Source organism: Coturnix japonica, chromosome 4 (genome assembly GCF_001577835.2).
Source record: "Coturnix japonica isolate 7356 chromosome 4, Coturnix japonica 2.1, whole genome shotgun sequence".
Classification (NCBI taxonomy): domain Eukaryota; kingdom Metazoa; phylum Chordata; class Aves; order Galliformes; family Phasianidae; genus Coturnix; species Coturnix japonica.
This window is the reverse complement of record NC_029519.1, coordinates 25810629-25830241: the sequence shown is the minus strand read 5'-3', so window position 1 is coordinate 25830241 and position 19613 is coordinate 25810629. Positions and strand designations below refer to the sequence as shown.

Genomic DNA, 19613 nt, shown 5'->3' with positions numbered 1-19613 from the left:
TAATGGAGAGGTTTGAGAATAAATCTTCAGAATGCTGTTATAAGGGATTTAAAAATACTTTAAAGACAATAATGAGTTCACAAAGTAGATGTTGCTTTCATGGAAGCTGTGCCACTAAAACACATCAAGATTTCTGATATCATAGTACACAGATAGAGTTGTTGGTTGGTAGTTTTGTGTATTGGTGTTTTACCACATAAGCTGTTTCCACACCACCTGCAAGGAGCATTTCTCTCTGTGCATGGATAACTAATGCTGTAATGCATGTAGAAATACAAAAAAAAATTGTCTTTTCTGCAGTCTGTGGAGTTTGGAGATCTACCAGTACAAGGAGCAGGGGGTTTGCCAGGTCAGAGTCCATTAGATATTCTTCAGAGTGAATTGCAAAACAAAAAGAAATGTTCATCTGCCTCCTGTTTATGATTCAGCATGTATGGTGACAGCTCAAACGTTTGTGTTTTAATTCTGCTTGCCTACTGCATTAGAAATTGCCAGTCTAAAGCTGCTTCCTTTTGTGAAGACTTATCTAGAGAAACACTGTGAAAATGACCTAGAACTCAGACTGTAATCAGGTACAGATTTGTCCGTGTGTAATTGAGAGGTGCGTAATGTTTGGTCAGGCTGTCAAATGTTTAAAGTTTTTGGTTACGTCTGTTGATGTCAAACACCTACCGAAGAATTGGGAGGAAAAACTGCTTGTGTGAAAGAGTTAATGTCATCTCCTGCATTTCATAAGTTGAGAAGTTCATGTTATTATCTCTTAGCAGTTGTCCTGTATGAACAGAAAGTCAAGATTTCATATATCTAATCTCACTCGGGTCCTTTTATAATATAAGAAAAAACAGATATTTGCTTAAACCTAGACATTCTTCCAAAACCAAGATCAGATATTAAGTCATTTCTGTATCTTATAAGGAAGAAATTTAAGGCAAAGCTGTATTTTATTATATAAAACTCACTTGCCTACCCAGAAGGGATTTTGTTTAGTGAGGAAGGTTAAAAGAATAGATTTCTATACGTAATGTATTTTTTCATTCCTTCTCATCCTGCTTCCCTAAAAAGCACTTTTCAGTAGAAGATTGGAAAGCTTTATTATTGTGAAATGTGCTTGGTAGAAATGGATTGCTTTTGCGAAGGTGGTAAAATGATCTGTTGATGTTGTTGAGTTGAATCCAGGCTGATGCAGATTATCTGATTCTACTACTTACTGCAGGATGCGGACAGTCAGAGTTGCCAGATCATCTGTGGAAAATAAGGAGATTGCACTCCTCAGTTTGCGATACATTTCTGAGTGTAGGGGGAATGTACCTTTCAATGAGCTTATAGTTTCTACCTTCATTGCAGTTTTGGTCTTTGACACAGAATTGTAAAAATGTATGTGTGTTTGTCTTAAATAATCATGAGGATTGAACAAATGGAATTCGAAGGGAAAGAGAGTCCTAGCTATTGTATCATGTAGCTAGCAGCGACTATACATTTCTATCAGGCGACTGCTGTCTGGGGATCATTAAGACCCAGAACTTAGTGACTTAGGGACAATCAGGCAGGTACAAAAGACCACACCTGCTCTTATTTTCTGTGTACTGCTGTGTTATCCAAGTGTAGCTAGTTGTGTGCATGTGCACCACATACATTCATTTGACCTGTGTCCATTTTGGCCACTGCTGTTAATGAGTGGAATGCACTCATGGTTTCAATCACTTGACGTACTTTAGAGAAGACACCTTTTGGTCTGCTGAGGCCTTTTGGACATGGTGTGGAGGTCAGTAAGCCACAGCTGCCCTACAAATGTGTTGGTGAGTGGCTGGTGTCTTGGGCTTGCTGTGTCAAATGTTCTTGTGAAGAAAGGAGAGCACTTAGCTCAATGTCAGTGACAGCAGCAAAACCAGTGTCTAGCAAAAGGCTTTCTGCAGTGTCAGCATTGAAACGATTCCTGTCAGACACAGTGGTCTTTTGCTTCACTGCACAGTCCAGGACTGGCGCTGTGCCTGTAAGCCCCTCCACACTGCTGTGAAAGAAGCACACACCCTGCAATGTGATAGCCTTCATTTTGTCCTAGGGCTTGTTCTTTTCAAAGAAGCAATGGGTGGGGCGTTTTTCTGTTTTTCCACAAAACAGACCCTGGTTTTGAAGTAGGGGATTTTTTCCAGCATGAGACAGAAGGTAGTACAAGCCACTCCTTTGGGACTGAGTATAAAATCCATTATCTGATCCCAAGCCACCTACACTCAACAAGGCTCTATCCTGCTACCAGTGTCCCCTCATGCCCGATTTGTCTCCACTTGGTCAGGTTTTTACTTGTAAATCTGTGCTCTTAGTCCTGCCCCAGATACTCTGATCTGCCCTAAAAGTGCTTATTAGTGTGTAAGGATATGGCATTTAATGCCTCTTAGCCTCATGGATACTGCTGTTGTTCTCCCTTTGCTGTGGCTATAGGCTAAAGCATCAAACACAATTTTTCCCAACGGCTGGCAACTTGTAAGGTATTTGAGGGGTAGAGGTCTTCTGCTGTTCTGGTTCCTGTGCAATAATAAAGGAAATTGGTTTGGCACTGAGATGCAACAGGGGCCCTTTAGGAGTTCTTATGTGATTTAAGGAATAAAAGCAACCATAAAACAACTTTTTCTCTAAAAATGTAGAGCTTTAACCCAAAATATTCCATTTAGTTTTTGAAGATGTATGTAAGGTTTAATGGGAGGCATTTTTTCCTCCTTTTTTTTTTTTTTTTAAATTTTTTTTTATTTTATTTTCAAACCAAAAATAATTTCAAATGGGTTTTCTTTGGAAAATTTCAGAGTCATTAATTGTGCCTGTTCTTGGTTCCAGCTGTTCAATATGTGTGCATAATGGTAAGAAAAAAGCAGCCAAATGGAATAGACGTTGAATGGCTGAGAGAGAATTTGATGTTTTGGAGCCAAGTGAGGGAGGGAGAGTAATGAGAGGTCGAAACAAAACAGAATTCTCTGTGGGTGTAAGAAAAATAAAACTAGACTGCAGCTCTTTGCCTGCATGAGGCTGTGAGGATGCTGCAATTATAGTTCCTATTGAAACCACTGGTTACATTGTTTGAAATTAGAGGGGTGTGAATGAAGAGGAGAATTGACACCATACTGGAAGTACTACCTTCAAGTTCTCTTTCTGCCTTTTGTGTTAGACTCAAGTTGAAGACGCATCATCCGCTCAGTCTGTTGTTGTATGCAAAGGATAAAGGGAGTTGTGTGTCCAGAGAACATTTCCGAAATGCAATTGTCCTTTCCAGGTGAAAAGGTGGGCTTCTCCCTGGAATAGTGCAAGCTCTTACACTTTCTGAAGGTTATCTTTGGGACAGTGAGAAAAAGAGATTGTTGAGGTTCTTTCAGGGTAAGCTGAAAGTAAAGAAGTCTAAAGGTTTATATTCACAACATGAAAGTGTAGCAGAAACGCAACTGTCTTACTAGATTTTAGGGGAAATAGGATAGAATGGAAATAATGACTGACTCTTCGAGGACTGATTGGTGTACTTTCGATAGAGACATAGTGAACGCCTGTGTGTGCTGTGTTTGACTTGTAACTGTTGTTTTCCACAAAAGGTTTGCACTGGAGTTCAAATGCACTGACTGCCTTTTATAAATGCAAAAATGTGTTCCCCAGTAATCAATCTCCCATCAACATTTAAGGACAGAAGGGTGATGGAAATTAACTTGGATGGAATTTTTCTAGATGATTTGTAAATACTAGCAGGGCCTTCCAGTGCTCACCTTTCTAGTATCATCTGCCCATTTTCTGGGGAAGAGATCATAATCATCAGTCACTGGAACCAGATGTTGATGGCAGTTGACTAAGATTGGATCTCCACAACACAATGCTAAAAAGAACTCTGGTTAGCTGATATTTCCTCATTAGCCATCTCTTGTGATCTGTATGTATGTGTGCTTTCTAACCTAATACATACTTTGTTCATTCCTTATACGTAATGTTTTTCTCTAGTCTAGGCCTTGCAGAATCAAAGGATAAAAGCACTGTTCTCTTGTCCCTACTGAACCAATAATTCTACCATGAGAAAATCATAGCTGTCTTTGGTAAAACCTACTTTCTTGAAACCATGCTGATGGGTATTCCTGTTTTATCCTCTGAGTCATTGCTGACAGAGAACTGATATCCATCCTTTTGCTGGGGACATGTCAGAATAACTAGTCTTTTCCTTGTCTTAAATATCACAGTTGCAATGGCAAGACTTCAATTCTTGGAAATTTCACCACTTTTCCAAGACTTGTTAAAGCGCTTTGTTGTGTGATTTCCTTCTGGTTTAGTTTCTGTAAGCTTCAGAGGCTCAGAGTTATTCTTGTCCACAAAGAAATTGTCCTACGTTACTTTTAGAAGCTGCAAATGTGTATTACTGATGGCACAAGGAATATATTTAGTGTCTTCTGTTCTGAAGTATCCACAATAGCATGCTACCTTTTTCTGTACAATCTAGATTGTGGCACAAAGAGCAGTTTGTGCTGTTATCTACATATGCCCATTAGTCTGACGATACAATGTATGTCAACCAATACCTGGCAAGTTTGATTAGTTACAGCAGTAATCTCAAAACATGGTGATCTGGAAATATCTATAGCTAGTAGCAGCATTATTTTTACATAAAGAGCTACACCTTCCTGCTTTTTTTTTTCCCCCCCCATTTTTCCCTTACTAGGCAGGTTGTCATCACCAGTTTTCATTTTCCAGCCTTATAACCCATTCCACCTGCTTTCAGCAATACCAGCCATGATCCATTTCTTACTGTTCAAGACCTCTCACTCTTCTTCTTTATTATGTATGCTCTTACTGTCAATGCACAATGATGTAACATTGTGTTCTTTCCATACGTTTTTACGGTTGGATCTGTCATAAGCTGACAACGCAGTACCACTGAACATCCTGGGGTATTTATACGACACTCTTCCATGCTGTCCTCTAAGCATAGGCATACTTAACTTAGCATGAAAGGGCAGATGCTTTCGGTATTGGCCAGTAACAGGAATTCAACAACAGTATTCTGGTGTCCCCTGGAAAATCAAAAGCCCTCCTCTGTTATGATTCTTGTTTTCCAAGAATCTTCTTTACCTATATGGAGGAGAAGAATGCTTTTTAAAGTAAAGTTTTGATTATCCCATCTACTCTTGACTCTAAAAAAATGGAACTTAATGGAAAACATTTCAAACTACAAATATTGCAGTAACACTGCAAGATGATGTGAGGCTGCTGGTTTTCCTTGCTCTTGTTTCAGTGTCGTCTGTTCTCATGTTACCCAAGTGGACGACTAAGGCTATGGTGTCTACTCTTGTCTACTTCTTCTTATTATCCTCCATGATCTGCAAGCCTAAACCTCTTTCTTGGAAGAGTCTCTGTAGTTGTGTTTGTATTTCTAACACATCACATAAACCTTTTAAAAAAGACACCTCAGAGAAACTAATCATATTGGTTTCAAGCTGATGTCTGTGGTGAGGAAACAGGTGAAGTAATTGCTGAGCACAAAGAGCTAATTGCTTCATCTGCCACCAGCAAGTAGCTGCACACCCATTTTTGTGTGTAGCAGACTTATTAGACATTGCAGTTAACACTAGTAATAAACTCATAACCAGGCCCTGGCCAGATTTAACAGTATGGATCCAGGTCTAGAGAGGTCTTCAGTTTGTCTTCTTCTCAGGAGCACAAAGAAGATACCTGTGCAGAGGTTGGTGGTTGATTTTCATTCTCTGCTAATGGCAGTCACACAAGCCATGTCACTGAACTGGAACAGAAAAGACTTTGCTGGAAGACAGGATATGCTTTACAGCTGCCCACCCATCTCCTGTGAAGTGGGCAGCTCTGGAGGGCAGTACCTTTCAGACAAGTCACCGTGAGCAGCAGCAAACCCACGCCATGTTGTGCAGGCTGCTCCTTGAGTAAGGGAGCTGTTTCACAGTGGCCTTCTGCTTGTCTTTACTGTTGTGTTTTGGCCCCTGTATTCTGTAACTAAAAAGCCTATTTCAAGCTATTAATAGGTTGTTCTTACCTTAAAAACAAGTTGCATCTTGTTCTTTTTTTCCATTTTTCAGCCTGCCAAAGTAGGTGGCTCCTTCCTCTGCCCATAGCTCTTCTCTCAGGTAAACAGAAGAAGGAACACCTACTGGGGGAGAAATCAGAGAAAATCACCATGAGGTCTGCATTCCCCCAGAGGCTGTTTTGCTGGAGAGGGAAGGAGTACTTGCAGCACCCGGTGCTGTGTGAATCCTCCTTTATCTCCTGCACCAGCTCCTGTCTTGTTTACAGACTGGCCAGGAGCAGGCTACTGCCTTCCCAAGGCACAGCTGAGGCCAGGCTGGGAGCAGGGAGGAGAGTAGGGAAAACTTCTGCCTTCTCTTCTGCTGAGCCCATCCTGAGAGCCAAGAGTGCAGAGGAATAACCAGTTGCTGTGGTAGGAGCGTCCCACTGCTGCTAATGGCACTCACTGTACTCCGGGTGAGCTGACAACACTGAGTGCTGCAAGGGAAGAAAATCTGAGGGTTTCTGCCATGGCAGTGCTCTGCCTGGGCCTTTGTGTGGGGTGTGGAAGTTGTGTCGGAAGCGATGGTGCCCATCTCAAAGATCTTGCAGCTAATTCAGGCTTACATGCACTGACATCTTCGTTTCAGGTAACACAGAGAATCACTCAAAAACCTAGAAATGCTGTGGTAGAAGTTGTCCACAGCTATCTGTGCTGCTCTGGAAGCTGCCAGATGTGGCAGAAGAGGAAAATGGATGCAGGAAGAGGAGCTGAAACATAGAGATATCTTATGGGAGACTGAGCACTGACAGAAAGAGAAAATTCTCTGCTGTATCATAATCCCCAAGCTCTGTAAATGTTTCTAGTGATGCTGAAACAGGCTGTTTCCTTATCCAAATGCAGGAATACAGGCCAACTCATTTGCTTGAGGAGCACATTGGTAAATACTGATTAATGTTGCCACTTCAGTCCAAATAATACTTTGCAGAAGAAAAATAATTGTCCAGTCTTTGGTGGCTCCTTGTCACTCATCCTTGTTTGCCACAGTTCATGGCTTTTAGCCTGTTAGTGGTCTGCAATTGTGTAATACCTCTTGAAAGACAGTCCCAGTAAGCGGTTAAGAGTGCATTCAGGAGGTTCTGCCAAATCCTAGCTGATGCATCTAATTTGCTAAAGAATGTGGCTTCTGCGCTCTCAGCAAAGATTTCATTCCTCATGAGCAGTGGGAAACCTGCCCTTTCTGTGTCATTGTTCACCAGCTTAGCATTAAGTCCGAGACAGCCTACTTTGTCAATGTGGAGAGAAACCAGTCTGTTGGTTCCTCAGCTCTTTGTTCTCATGCAGAACTGGCATACGTGTATTGAGTTCTCCTGTCCTTATTTAGCCTCTTTTCCTGCATGTTAGAAGCACATTGCGTGCATTAGCTTGCAAGAATGTCTTACATATTGTGAAGAAACCACAGAGTCTGTGTCAGTGCATCTTGCAAACAGGTGGCTTACTTGTTTGCGCCCAGCAGGAACTTGTTAGCAGCTCTTGCTCCACGGTCAGAGGGAGCTGTCTAGGCAAGGCCAAGTCCATCATCTCTATTACAGAGTCATGCTTTTATGTTTTAGCTGTCTCTTTTTCACTTCTGTTTCTCATGTAGACAGTATAAAATATTCCTCCCTCCACAAGCCTAGTTCTTGTGCTTGCATCCTTCCATAAAATCTGTTATGCCCAGTTCCTTGCTGCAAGCTGAAATCTCAGTATTTGAAGGATACAGGTGTACCTGTAAGCTGTCTTCTGTTTCCTTCTGCTTTGTGGAGAAACTGAGGGAAAGACAATATGCTCAAATACAGCAATAAAAAGCTTCTTAAAGGGTCAGCCTAGAAAGAGTTTAAGCTCTGCCCAGCAAAGATGCTTCCTCCCCATCTGATGTGATGTTCCTTTCAGGCTTAAGAGAGAGGTAACATCCTCAAAAGCATCTGCATTATAGATTACTTTTGGTACATAGTATTGCCTGGAAAAAGGAGAATTCCCAAGGCTGTCCAAGATGTGTGTTGTAGGGAACTGATTTCCAGTGTGTGCTCTTTTCCCTCTGTTTCTCCTCATCAGCTTTTCCTTCTCTACCTCCCTTTCTTATCTGTTAAATAGCACAGAACTAGTTTTCGGTCTTGTCACTCTGCAGGAGATCACTGCAGACACCGTGGCTTTGTGTGGTCTGTGAACCTCAGGCTGATAGAAACAGGATGAAATATTTGTTGTCGTATGAAATGCATTTTTAACCAGTCTTGAGACAGTTGAAGGACTGGGAGATCTTAGTTGCAATTTCACTGATGTGGTGGCACCATCCACGTGATAAATTCAGCTGCTCCACCTTCAGTCTGCCCACTAATCCATCTCAGCCTGGACTCTGACACTTGAAACTATAGAGCAGCTTCACTGGATCAAGCTTATCATAGAAGACTAAAGCAAAAAAAAGCATGTATAGGACTTTTCTATTGTAGAATTGCCAGTGACACATAGTTTCCCACTAGGTGATGTTTTATTTCCAACAGTAGAAGGCAGTACATTAGTCTTAAGCTCTGGTATTCTTATAGATATAAAAGTAATTTTCAGGTGATTTTTGTTGTGACTTTTAAGCCTTGTTAATTATACCTTCCCTTGCACTTCATATGGTGTGAAACTGTTCTCATCATGTGAAGATAGCTTGACTGTTTCCACCAAGATGCTCATAAATACAAAATATTTAAAGCTTTTCAAGTCATTTCTGAAATACGACATACATCACAAATGCACACAGTGTGCACATAAATGTACAGTAAAATGTAATGTCTGTGGTTACTGTGAGGCAGTATTTCCTCCTTCGTGTCCCCAGTAAGGGGTCACCAGTCCATTACCAAGAAGGATGTGTGGGTTTTTGGGAAGGCTGGTGGCTTCCCAAATTGTTTGCTCGTGGCTGCCAGCCTTGCTCCGTGCAGTATGGTGGGCAGATGTGCAGGACACTACCTGCCAGCTCCCATGCCTCATGAAGCTTTAAGCTTTGCGGTTGTCCAGTTCCTGCACCTGGTTTGCAGACACTGTATCACACTTGTTTCTTCCCAGCACTCCCATACGAGCGAAACTACTGCCAAAACCACCGTTCTCTGCTCTGGTAGCACACAGTGTAGTCTGTCCTCCAAGGGCTCTGCTGAAGGGGTGCAGGTGTCACCTGCAGATGCGCTCACAGCTTGGGGTGTGCTGTGTTGGCTGGGCATGACTGGCACACAGGCTGTACTGTCAGCATGTGATTTTAGGGGTGGAAAAGGAACAGGTCAGAGACAACATAGCGGTAGCTGAAGGGTCGAGGAGGGTTGAGAACTGCCAACTTACATACCTGCTGTACTCACCAGCTGCCCCACAGAGATATTATGACACAGGGCACTTGCATTTTGGCTCTGTGTAAGTAAGGTAAGAGCCAAGTGGGAATGTTGGGAGACCTCGAGAGCTCCCAGCACCGTATCTGCTGTATCAGGTAATGGGGTGGCCAGCGTGAGCTCCAGTATTACTGAATTCACCCAAGGCAGGTTAGGGCTCTGCTTTCCTCTCCCTTCTGCTCAACCTCTGCTCTGATGCAGCATACTGTGTCAAAGAAATCCAAAGCACTAATGCAGATGAATAAGCTGTTTTGTTCATGCTTCCAAACAACCCAGGAAAAAACATGGCTGTTTGGAATATCATCATGGCTAAGCCTGAAGTCCACACGCTGCAGGGGGTGCTGAGCAGTGGGATACTGTGTTGCTTCTAAGGTGGTGTTTTATCACCTCACAGATTCTTCAAAGCAAAAAATGCAGGTTATTGTGATTGATTTTCAATTAGTGGTGAATCACGTGGGATCTCCCCTTCGTTTTCCTGTCCTATTCCACCACTTCTATTTTCCTATTAGTAGTCTGTGTCTTCTGAACCTAGCAAGTGCTCTCTCACCTACACAGCCCTGGTCAATGTGAGTGCTTAGGAGAGCGTTGCAGTCTGCCCCCTGTGTGTTAATGAAATTGGAGAAATGTTTTTTCTAGTTCTTTAGGATTAGATTCTTCTTTTTCAAAGGCTTTTTTTTTTCTTTTTTTTTTTTTTTTGGCCTCACAAAATTAGATCATTGCCATGTAAAAAACACCCCACTGTGATCGTGGCTTAATTGAACAATGCCTGAGCTTTCTTGAATGTTGTTCCCATCTCCTCAAGATTAAGTAAGATCCAGTGGGCTGGGCCTTTGATCTGCATAATAAAGGACAACGAGGCAGTTTGCGAGTCCTTTCTTTCCATCTTTATTCTTTGCAGTTTGGGACCAGAAGGCTTGAAATATTTTCTGCTTGCTAAGAGGAAACTTTCTGTAATATATGTGGAGATGCCATTATGCTAATTAGCGTTGTTAGGAAAAATCAATGCATGTATGTCATCCAACAGCAAGCGATGATCTTCTCACAATCAGCAATTTATCACGCGTTGCCGATGCAGTAGGGCTAGGACTATTTTATTCAGATAAATTTCTCATTCATTTAGTCAGTAAATCATGGTGCACTTCATGATAGTCATTTTTAATGTGATTGCATTTTGTTAAGTTTTAATCATGCATAATGGATTTTATCTGGCAAGGAGGTCAACCTGAAGTCTCTTCCTCTGTCATTTGTATCTTACCCTCCCAGCATGGGCGAGCTCACGGCCATTGCACTTCTTCCTCCAGACTCCCTGATTTTTTTGTGTTTGCCACTGTACTGTAAGAGAGTGACAATTTGGAGCCCCATGACCTTTTCTTGTACCACAGCACTGGAGTGGGGGGGGGGTAGGAGATTTGCCCTGCTGTATCAAGCTATTGAGGCTCCTTCTGTGTGCTGATGCTGTGGTTTTTCACCCTGCTACAACTTCCATGTGGAGCCTGATGTGCTCTTTTAAGGCCTCATGCTCTGCAGTTACACTGGTGCAACTCAAGCGTATTCACTGAGTTAAAGCTGTTCACAGAAGCTGCTTTCTGGAAGAACTTGGTCTTTTGTCTGGTAAATGGAAATTGAGTAAACCTGCTCTGGTTTGTTGTTGTTGTTGCTCATATTTAAGAGAAGAGCACCCTCAAGACATTTTATGTCTTAAGAGGTTTTTAGTGCATCTCTTCTTTCTTTGTCTCTCCAATGCAACTTTGCCTACAGCCCCAAGCATTAGCAATGCAAAGCAGATTTTGAAAGCCAAGAAGGATCCAAATTCTTTCAGATGAACACTGTGATTTAAAAAACAAACAAACAAAAAAAGGTTCTAGAAAGAATAAAGATTGTCCAAGTGGCATATGGCATGACAGTGACCCTGCTGTAAGGACAGACTATGGAGCTAATGATAATCCTATACTGGAGCCAGATAACATCCTGAGGTTAGGAAATCAAAGCCCCATGCTTTGGCTTAGCAGGGAATTAGCATGGAGAGCTTGCCTTAGCTCTGGAAACAGGGCAGTTTGGCTCTTTGTCATGTTGCATTTGGGATTTGTGGTGTTGGCAGCAGCAAGACCCTGTATTACCCTGTGCAGGAAAACCAGACCCATGGAGTCTGACCAGAGTATGTTCAGTTAAGCTTCCATTTTAGGTGGACTCATAGATGAGGTGCGTGCTGTTACAGTTAACTCTTTGTACAAACAATTTTCTGTTCCAACATACCCATGCCATAAGCTGTTTGGTCCCTCACTGGGTGATGCTGGAGTGGAAGTGGTGGCACTTGGAGCAGGGGCTGGCACAGCAACTGTGGCGTTTGGCACCAAAGAGATCTTCAGGGCTTCGTTGCACGGGGACTGTGGGAAGTAAATTCAGCAAAAGGTGAGACTCAGGCTCGAAGACGAGGTGCTTGATGTCCTTTAAGGACACAGCTGAGTGCCAAAGGACTTTATTTCTCCTTTGTGCCCTGGTGCAGGCAATCCTCCAGCCAATGGAGCCATTGCACCAAGACTGGCGTGACTCCACGTAGAAGCTGTGGGGAGCACTTCTGTGCGGTCAGCCGCTGTGCAAAGGCACATTTGTCTTGCAGAGATAAACATGTGACATAATTATTTCCCTGCTAGTAGTGCACAGGCATGGCTTGGCATCAAATGAGCGCATCACTTGTTACATAAATGCTGTGCCCTTCTTAGGAAAAAAAACCAAAAAACAAAAAAAGCAAATTGAGGTCAGTAATGAAAACTAAGAATTTTTGTATTCTCTAACAAAATATCTGCACATCTCTCAATACCACCTCGCTCTGCTCTACCATACGCAATTTTCTTACTCTTTCCCCTCTCTGTTAAGATTTTAAAAGGCACTCCATAGTATAATCTTTCTTAGGCGTTTTCTGAAAGAAAGTAGGTCATATCTTCCAGTATATGGTACTCAGTGTTGATATCAATACTTGAGAAACAATAACAGAAATTAGTAGAGTAATACTACCATTCTTTGTGAGTTTCAGATGTCTCAGTAACATTTGAGTAGGCTTGGATTTTACAGTGGCAAAACAATCCTAGATACAAAAAGCGTCAACAAAAAAGACAATCAGAGCTGAGATATTTTCAGTATGTACATAACGTTTCCTTTTTATATTTGCTTTAATTTGCCCACAAAGGAGGGATTTGGGCACGGAAAAACAGCACAAATCTCAATCTAAAAGCAACATATGATTTTAAAAAAGAAGTATTTTTCAAGCTTATTCTGGAAGGAAATCTCCTGGCTCAGTTGCAGAAGGTAGAAGAAGAACTTGAAGAATTTGTTGTCATTATCCTTAAAAGAGTATGCATATCTTTTATATGGGATGATCATTTGTCAGGACTGGGAATTTGTCCTATTGTTTCTATGTCATATGAATAATTTCTAATGAACTTGTCACCTCCTCATTCCAGCCACAAAATTAAGGTGATGAAAAATTATCTCAATCACTCCAAAGTTGAGTTACTTTATCTATTTAAAAGGCGCACATCAGGTTTTTTTAAGCTAAACTTTTGAAAAGAATTTGGGTTTTATTCCTTCTTTTAGTTATAAGCTTGAGTGTTTGTTGTTTCTCTTTCCACTTTGCATTCAAATGGTGATGTTATTAATATATATCTAATTAATTGGCCTCTATGCATATCTGTCTTTGCTTTCCTGTTGCATAATCTCCTTTTTTTTTTTTTTTATCCCCTGCAAACAGAGAATTCTCCTGCTTAGAGCAGTATGTGATGGAGAAAAGATGATACTCATTAAAATGCTTAACTGGGAAAAAGCCCACTTATACAATCCTTTCTATGAAATCCAGTCTGTTGGCAGAGTAGCTGTGTTGTATTTGTTGCAAGTGATCGATCACTGATAGTTTAAAACTCAGAGGTTGGGAGATGCTTTTGTAAATTGAAGAGGATTATTTCATGCTGTTAAGCGTCCCTGTCAGAATATAAAAGTGTATTAGCAGAGATATGATTGCACACCCCAGGGTTCCTTGCAATATTTAATTCACTAAACACACTTAGCAAAAATCAGACTAAGCAGCCAACATTTTAGCTCTGTGTGGCTTCTGTGTGGATCAGACAGAAAACACTTCACTAAGCTTGCCCTTCCCCTGTGATCTATGAACAGTTTGGGTGTTGTTTTTTTTGCTTTGCAAAATTGGTTCTGCACCTTATCAAGTTGTTTGCATTATGAACAGCTAATGGCTTGCTTAGTAGTGGGGTTGTGAAAACTCACTTCATTGTTATATGTAATTGTTTACCTGTGTTCAAGTAGAAGATCTTTTTCTGAACTTCACAGTATTTCTGGCCGGAGTGCTAAAAACAAGCTTTAACAGACGTAAGAAGGGAGCCAGTAAGAGGTGGTGTTCCGTGCTCTGGGTCGTAGCTACCATGTCTTAGTGCATGCTGCTGTATTCTCCAAGTGCAAAGGGAAGTTTTCAAAAGGGCAGCGATGTCCCAAATCCTACAGAAAGTGGAGGCTGGATCCTTAATTCTTGTCATTTTTTGAACGTTTTCTTTCTGCACCTTTATTACTTGGCTCTTTCTAAAGCTCAGTAGGCAACCTCTCCTCTGCCCCAAGTGAGCCCTGCAGGGGCTGCATCAGCATAGCTGGAGATGCAGCTGATGCTGGAGGGTAAACACCATGGGGCTATGTCTGCTGCCTTGCTTTCTTCTGCTGCCTGCATTCAACTGTATGGAGGGTGTGCTTTGGGGGAACTTCTCTTTGTACCTCAGCTCATGTGGGCAGATGTGTCTGTTGCAGTGGCTTGAACTTCTGCTCCCTGTTACAAAACCACATCTTAAAAAAGGTATCTTAGCATTTCAGCCTCTTTTTGCCCCACATAAAGGGATGATTACTTTCCACGTAATCCCTTCCACATAATAAAGCGCCATTTCTGAAAATTAGGAATGTCACCCAGGAGTGCTTTGCATTGGCTTGTTCAGGTTTGCTTTGCAGCCGTGGGGGCATAAGACTTCAGTTCTGTAGAGGAAAAAATTGCTCTGTTTAAAGTATTATTTCCTTTATCCTTGAGTGTGTAGCTTTTCCTGAGTCCTGGCTGACTCCCATAGTCTTGCGTTTGCTCATTTACAGGTAGTTGTGATTGACAACAGGTTTGTTAGGAAACTCCAATCAGTTGTTGATACAAGAAGCAAAAGGACTAGATAACCCTAAAACCAATTAAGAAATAAGATTATAACCATTATCCAGTCAATTCAAATGAACCATAATAAATCTGTCATTTCACTTACTTTTCACCTCAGTTCTATCAAAGTTGTGCCAAAGGAGCTTGTTCTGAACACCGCCTCTCCACAGCCTGCATCAGGACTTGACATAGTGTGGGCCTGTTGGAAAATACCTCTGGGGATTTAGAGATTGGACCTAGTAATCATGGTACTTCTGCTTAAATCAGTGGTCTTACTAAAGAAGCCTGGATACATTTAGAAATAAGGATATGACTTTTTAGAGAAAGATTGGCAACCAGTGGAGGGCTGCAGCTGGAGAATGTGGGTTTTTTCCTGGATCAGATCAGCAATTTTTAGTCATCTAAGCAAAGAAGGAAGGCTCCTGAGTGGCAATGCTGTCTTAGCAAATGTATTGTCAGTAATAGAGCAGAAATGCTCAACTTCTTCTGAAACAGATGAAGTCATTGTCAGCAACTCAGTCTTTGACATACTCAGATCCACACCCCCTCCCCCCCCAAAAAAAATAATGCTGCTCCCACAAAGCACCAATACTTTGAGAGGGGTACTTTTAAACTTAGCTTAAATATTTTACAAGACCTGCAGGAGACTGTAGGTTTTCTTGGGCTTCCATTTTCCAGTGTAAGGAAAAGAGACTGCTCTGTGCAGCAGCAGAAATTAGAGTGAATTTCCCCTCATCTGAGGAGAAATCGCTTTTGAATTCCACCTTGTTAAATGGCTGGCTGAAATCGTGCATGATTAATGGACAAAATGAAAATTAGATTATGTGTCTTTACTCTTCCTCTGACCTCTACTTTCTCCTGTATCAATTGCAAGCAGCCTGTGTGAGGTGGCAGAAAAAAAAAGAAAAAGAAAAAAGCTGTATAAATACCCTGAAGAAAGAGAAGAAGAGGAGAAAGGCAAGGCTCAGCACCACTGTACAGATAGTATGCTGAGCTTCTGAGTCTGCATCCAGCAGACCCAAAGTTTGAGAAGTCACAACATGGAACAAATTCCCAAGTTTCAGGCAACCTGTCAGTAGTCACCACATATGCGTATCACCCACATGGATGAGCATCCTACAGGGGATCTAGTTTCCCTGCCTCAGCTGCATGCAGGAGATGACCTGTGGCTCAGATACAGGCAGTCTTTTTGAACAAATGCTTTCTTCCTACTTGAGGTGTGAACGTGTTGCCCATTTTTGGACTACTATGTGGGTGACATATTTGAGATACAAGTTTTAAAGGCAGAGACAAATCCCTGCTTGCCTGCAGGCATGTATGCTTGGTGTTTTTTGGCATCTTTGACATCCCTCAGTGCTGCCTTGTGGTCCAATTGTGGTTCTCTGCACCCATTCAGAGGCTCCTGCTCATGTAGAGGCACTGGCAGCCTGTCTTTTCAGCCTGCAACAACCTATAATGTCAGAAAACAAAGGTTTTTCATTTTTATTATGGGCTGCTTGGATGGAACAAAATGTGTCCTACTGCATCCTCTGAATTTGCATTTTTGGAGGGAAATGTGCACACGTACATCCTGTATTCACTTCATTTCACCATGCCCAATAACCCATGTCCCTCAGTGCCACATTTGCGTGGTTCTTGAATATCTCCAGTGATGGTGACTCTGCCACCTCCTTGGGCAGCCTGTTCCATTACCTCACTACTCTTTTGGAGAAGTTCTTCCTAATATCCAACCTGATGTAGGTGCAAAACCTCCTTGTGTCTCCTGCATACTTCTGAGGATCAGGAGAGTTGATGAGTGAGCACTGTGGTTTGAGCTGCAGGCCACAGTCCATGTTTTACAGCTCATGTTTTAGCACAGATGTCTGGCATCGTCTTTGGCAGGCCTCAATTCCTGCCATTGCAGTGTATGTGAGAATATTGGGTATTGGTTACCAAGGGAAATTTGAACCTGACACCTGTGACAGTAGGCAGAATGAGAAAACACAAGACTTGCAGTTTGTGATACTAAATGGTACTCACACCTCAGAGTTTCCCATGGGAAACAGTAACTAGGTCATGAGTATGATTGCTGAGGAGTTTCATGTAGTTTCCTTTAAATTGATCTGAAAACCAGAGGTGTAAAGAAAGAGGAGGTATTCTGTGCAGAAGTTCATTTTCGGGATGGGTACATTTCTCCTTCCTTTAACAAAGTTGTTTTTCCACTATTAAGACAAATGAACAATTTGTGCAGATTCTGTTCCTTTCCTGTTGTCACTTGGCATTGACCCGAAGTTGGCCAGCACAAAATCAAGGTGAACAGTGATACCGTCAGCACAAGCTGGGCTGGACCTCTTTTATGCCTAACATCATGTTAGTCTCAACAGTTTTGTTTGGGCACCTTCTGCCGGACTGATGTTTGAACAGTCACTGCAGGACTGCTGAAAGCTTCAGCTCTGCTGATATGAGCTGTGGCATGAGGTCCTCTTCTCTGTGGTACTGCGCTGCAGGGCTATAGGATTACACTGGGGGACAAAAGACACTTTGTGCACCCTTATTTCTTCATCTCTTTCATGTCATTTTTCCTTCAGTTTCCACAGCAGGGATTTTTGTTCATATCTTGTCATCTTCTAATGGTTCTTGTGAATGGGAGGAGTGCTCTTAGCGTGTGTCTCTGCTCAAGCTGTCTGTTTCTACAGTGAGAAGCTTAACCAAGTGACCCACCTCCGTAGAATCACAGGGGAAGGCCAAGCACTGTAGCTTTTGTCTTGACGTTGCTAGTCAAGGTCAGCCTGGTCACTGAGGAAACTACCTGTCTCCTGTTTCTGCTGCAGCTGTGCAGCAGGCTTGCCATCTGTGGTTCAGTTCTTCTGTAAAAATATCCTCTTGTTTAGAGAGAAAATAGGGCCTTAGAACGCTGCAGAAAACAGCGGCCTGCATCTCAAGTAAGATTTTGAACCCTTTTGTAAAGGCTGCCATTTTCTTGTGAAACCCACTGACTCATTTTCTTTAAACAGCAAGCAAAGCACACTGCTCTTTGTGCAGGTGTAGGCGTGCTTGATATGTGGATGAGAATCGGATGCATGTATAATTGGGCACACATTTCTGCACAGATATTTTGACCAGACAGTCAGCTAATAGCTCTAAATACGATACTCTGCCCTCTTATATCAGTTCATCTGTCACTCAGACAAGCTTAACAAGATATATGCCGCTTTTTATGCATATAACTCTTGTTAATGCTAAGGATCATCATCATGAGTGTGTGTGGAGGGGTGTCCTTGCTACATCCTTTCAGAATATTGTCTTGGAGGAGGGAGAGTTTCTGCTCCCATAATGTGGCTGTCCAGAAGTGCTTGCAGATCAGATGTTTTCGTTTGCTTTTATGTAAGGTTTGGGGGGGACACTGCATACCTTAAAAAAATTCTGTCACTCAGTATCTTGCTTTAAAGAACAAAGTCCTTTTAGATTTTTAGGAGCTCAAAAAGGCATACAGCTACATCCACTTTGAATAATTTGGTATAATTCCATCTTGTCAGTTAGATATCTGTCTGCAGAGTTGGTATAAAACAAAGCAATTGGTCTTGGTTTGATACCATCCTGTCTAAAAAAGTAGTGAGTGTCAGGAAACTCCAAGTTTGCTTCCAGCTGGTTGCATGGCACGCAGTGAGTCTCTTAACTTCCGACTTTCTTCTCTGCATACTGGTGGAACAGTCTCCCAGTGTATCTTGTCTTTTATGTTGTCCATCTGTTCAGTTCTGTGCTTTTTTGGACAAGGATTTCCATTATTTCTGTATTGAGGCGCGTTGTCAGGGCATTAGGCATAGCAAGTACTTCTCGCCTGTTCAACATACAGCAAATGCAAGCGGATAAAAGCAGAGCTTTATTTACACAACAGTTTCAGCCCGTGCCATGGCACTATATTAAGCACACAAGAGGCTAGCAGTGCACTGCTATACATGTTCACTAATATGCGTACTCCATGTGTTGTTTTTTAGCCTCCTGGGAGATCTTGCCTGCTAAAGTTCTGTTGTCTGGATCTGCCATGTATTCAGTGTTATTTTGGTACCAGCTGATAGCATAAAGACAGAATAAATTTGCTGCATGTTAGACGTGGCCCTCTGCAAACAAATGTGCGTGTTAAGAAACCCCTCCATGACATAATTAGTGGTCTGTAAGCCATGGTGTCATTGTGCGGAGTAATTAGTTCTGTTTATTTAAAGGAGCCCTGGAAAGCTATTAGCAGTTGCCAGTGGACCAACAAGAAGAGGAAGAAAAGATAAAAAACCGTGTGTGGCGGTTATTAGTCTCTTCATCATACTAATGGACAGCTTGTAAGAAATTGGGCTCCCTACCAGTGGTGCTGGGTTACACCAATTGTACGGGGCATTGTTTCCTCTCATGGTAATAACGGCGGCTGGCGAAGGGATTTGATAGGATGCTCGTTTTTATCTGCTAAGTGCACGAGGCTTGTAAAAACAGCGGCGGCCTTGTTACCACTTGACTTGACACCAGTTTTAGCTGTTTACATTTACAAGCCGCTACACTTTTAAAGCTTGAGACTGGGGTCAGATTCATTAGAGTCCTTCAGAAATGATACCAATGCAGCATCTGCTCTGATTTCTTTATGCTCTCTGCTTCAAGCAAGGGTTAGAGGGGTAGCACAACCCAGCACGTGGTCTTCACTTGTTTGTCAGATTTACTTTCTGGGAGGGAATAACCCGAGGCCTTTGGAAAAGCAAATGAAGTTTGCTTGTCTGTGGTGGGGCATGAGGGAGAAGTCAACCCTGCCTGTAATGCCTTGAGGGGAGAACTGGGAACTGCATTGGTGGTACAGAACTGGCTTGTGAGTCTGTGCTGCAGCATGAACATCTCTGCGAGAAGAATCAGGGATGAATTCTTGCATAGATATAGGCCGGCTGAATTTGACAGGGTTAAAAAGAGCAGCAACTACAGCAGTAACTTCTGAAGCCTGGGGAATTTAATATATTGTGGTTCTTTCCTACCAGTTTTCTAAACCACCTTATATGGGCTATTAGTGAACTATTTCCCTATGCTGTAATTCTCTAACTTG

General features: G+C 42.1%; 1 protein-coding gene across 2 annotated transcripts in view; it reads left to right on the top strand.

Annotated features, from left to right (window-relative positions):
* Window positions 1–19613, top strand: part of MAML3 (mastermind like transcriptional coactivator 3) — a 193193-nt gene that overhangs the window by 123629 nt on the left and 49951 nt on the right. The gene's annotated exons all lie outside the window — the stretch shown is intronic.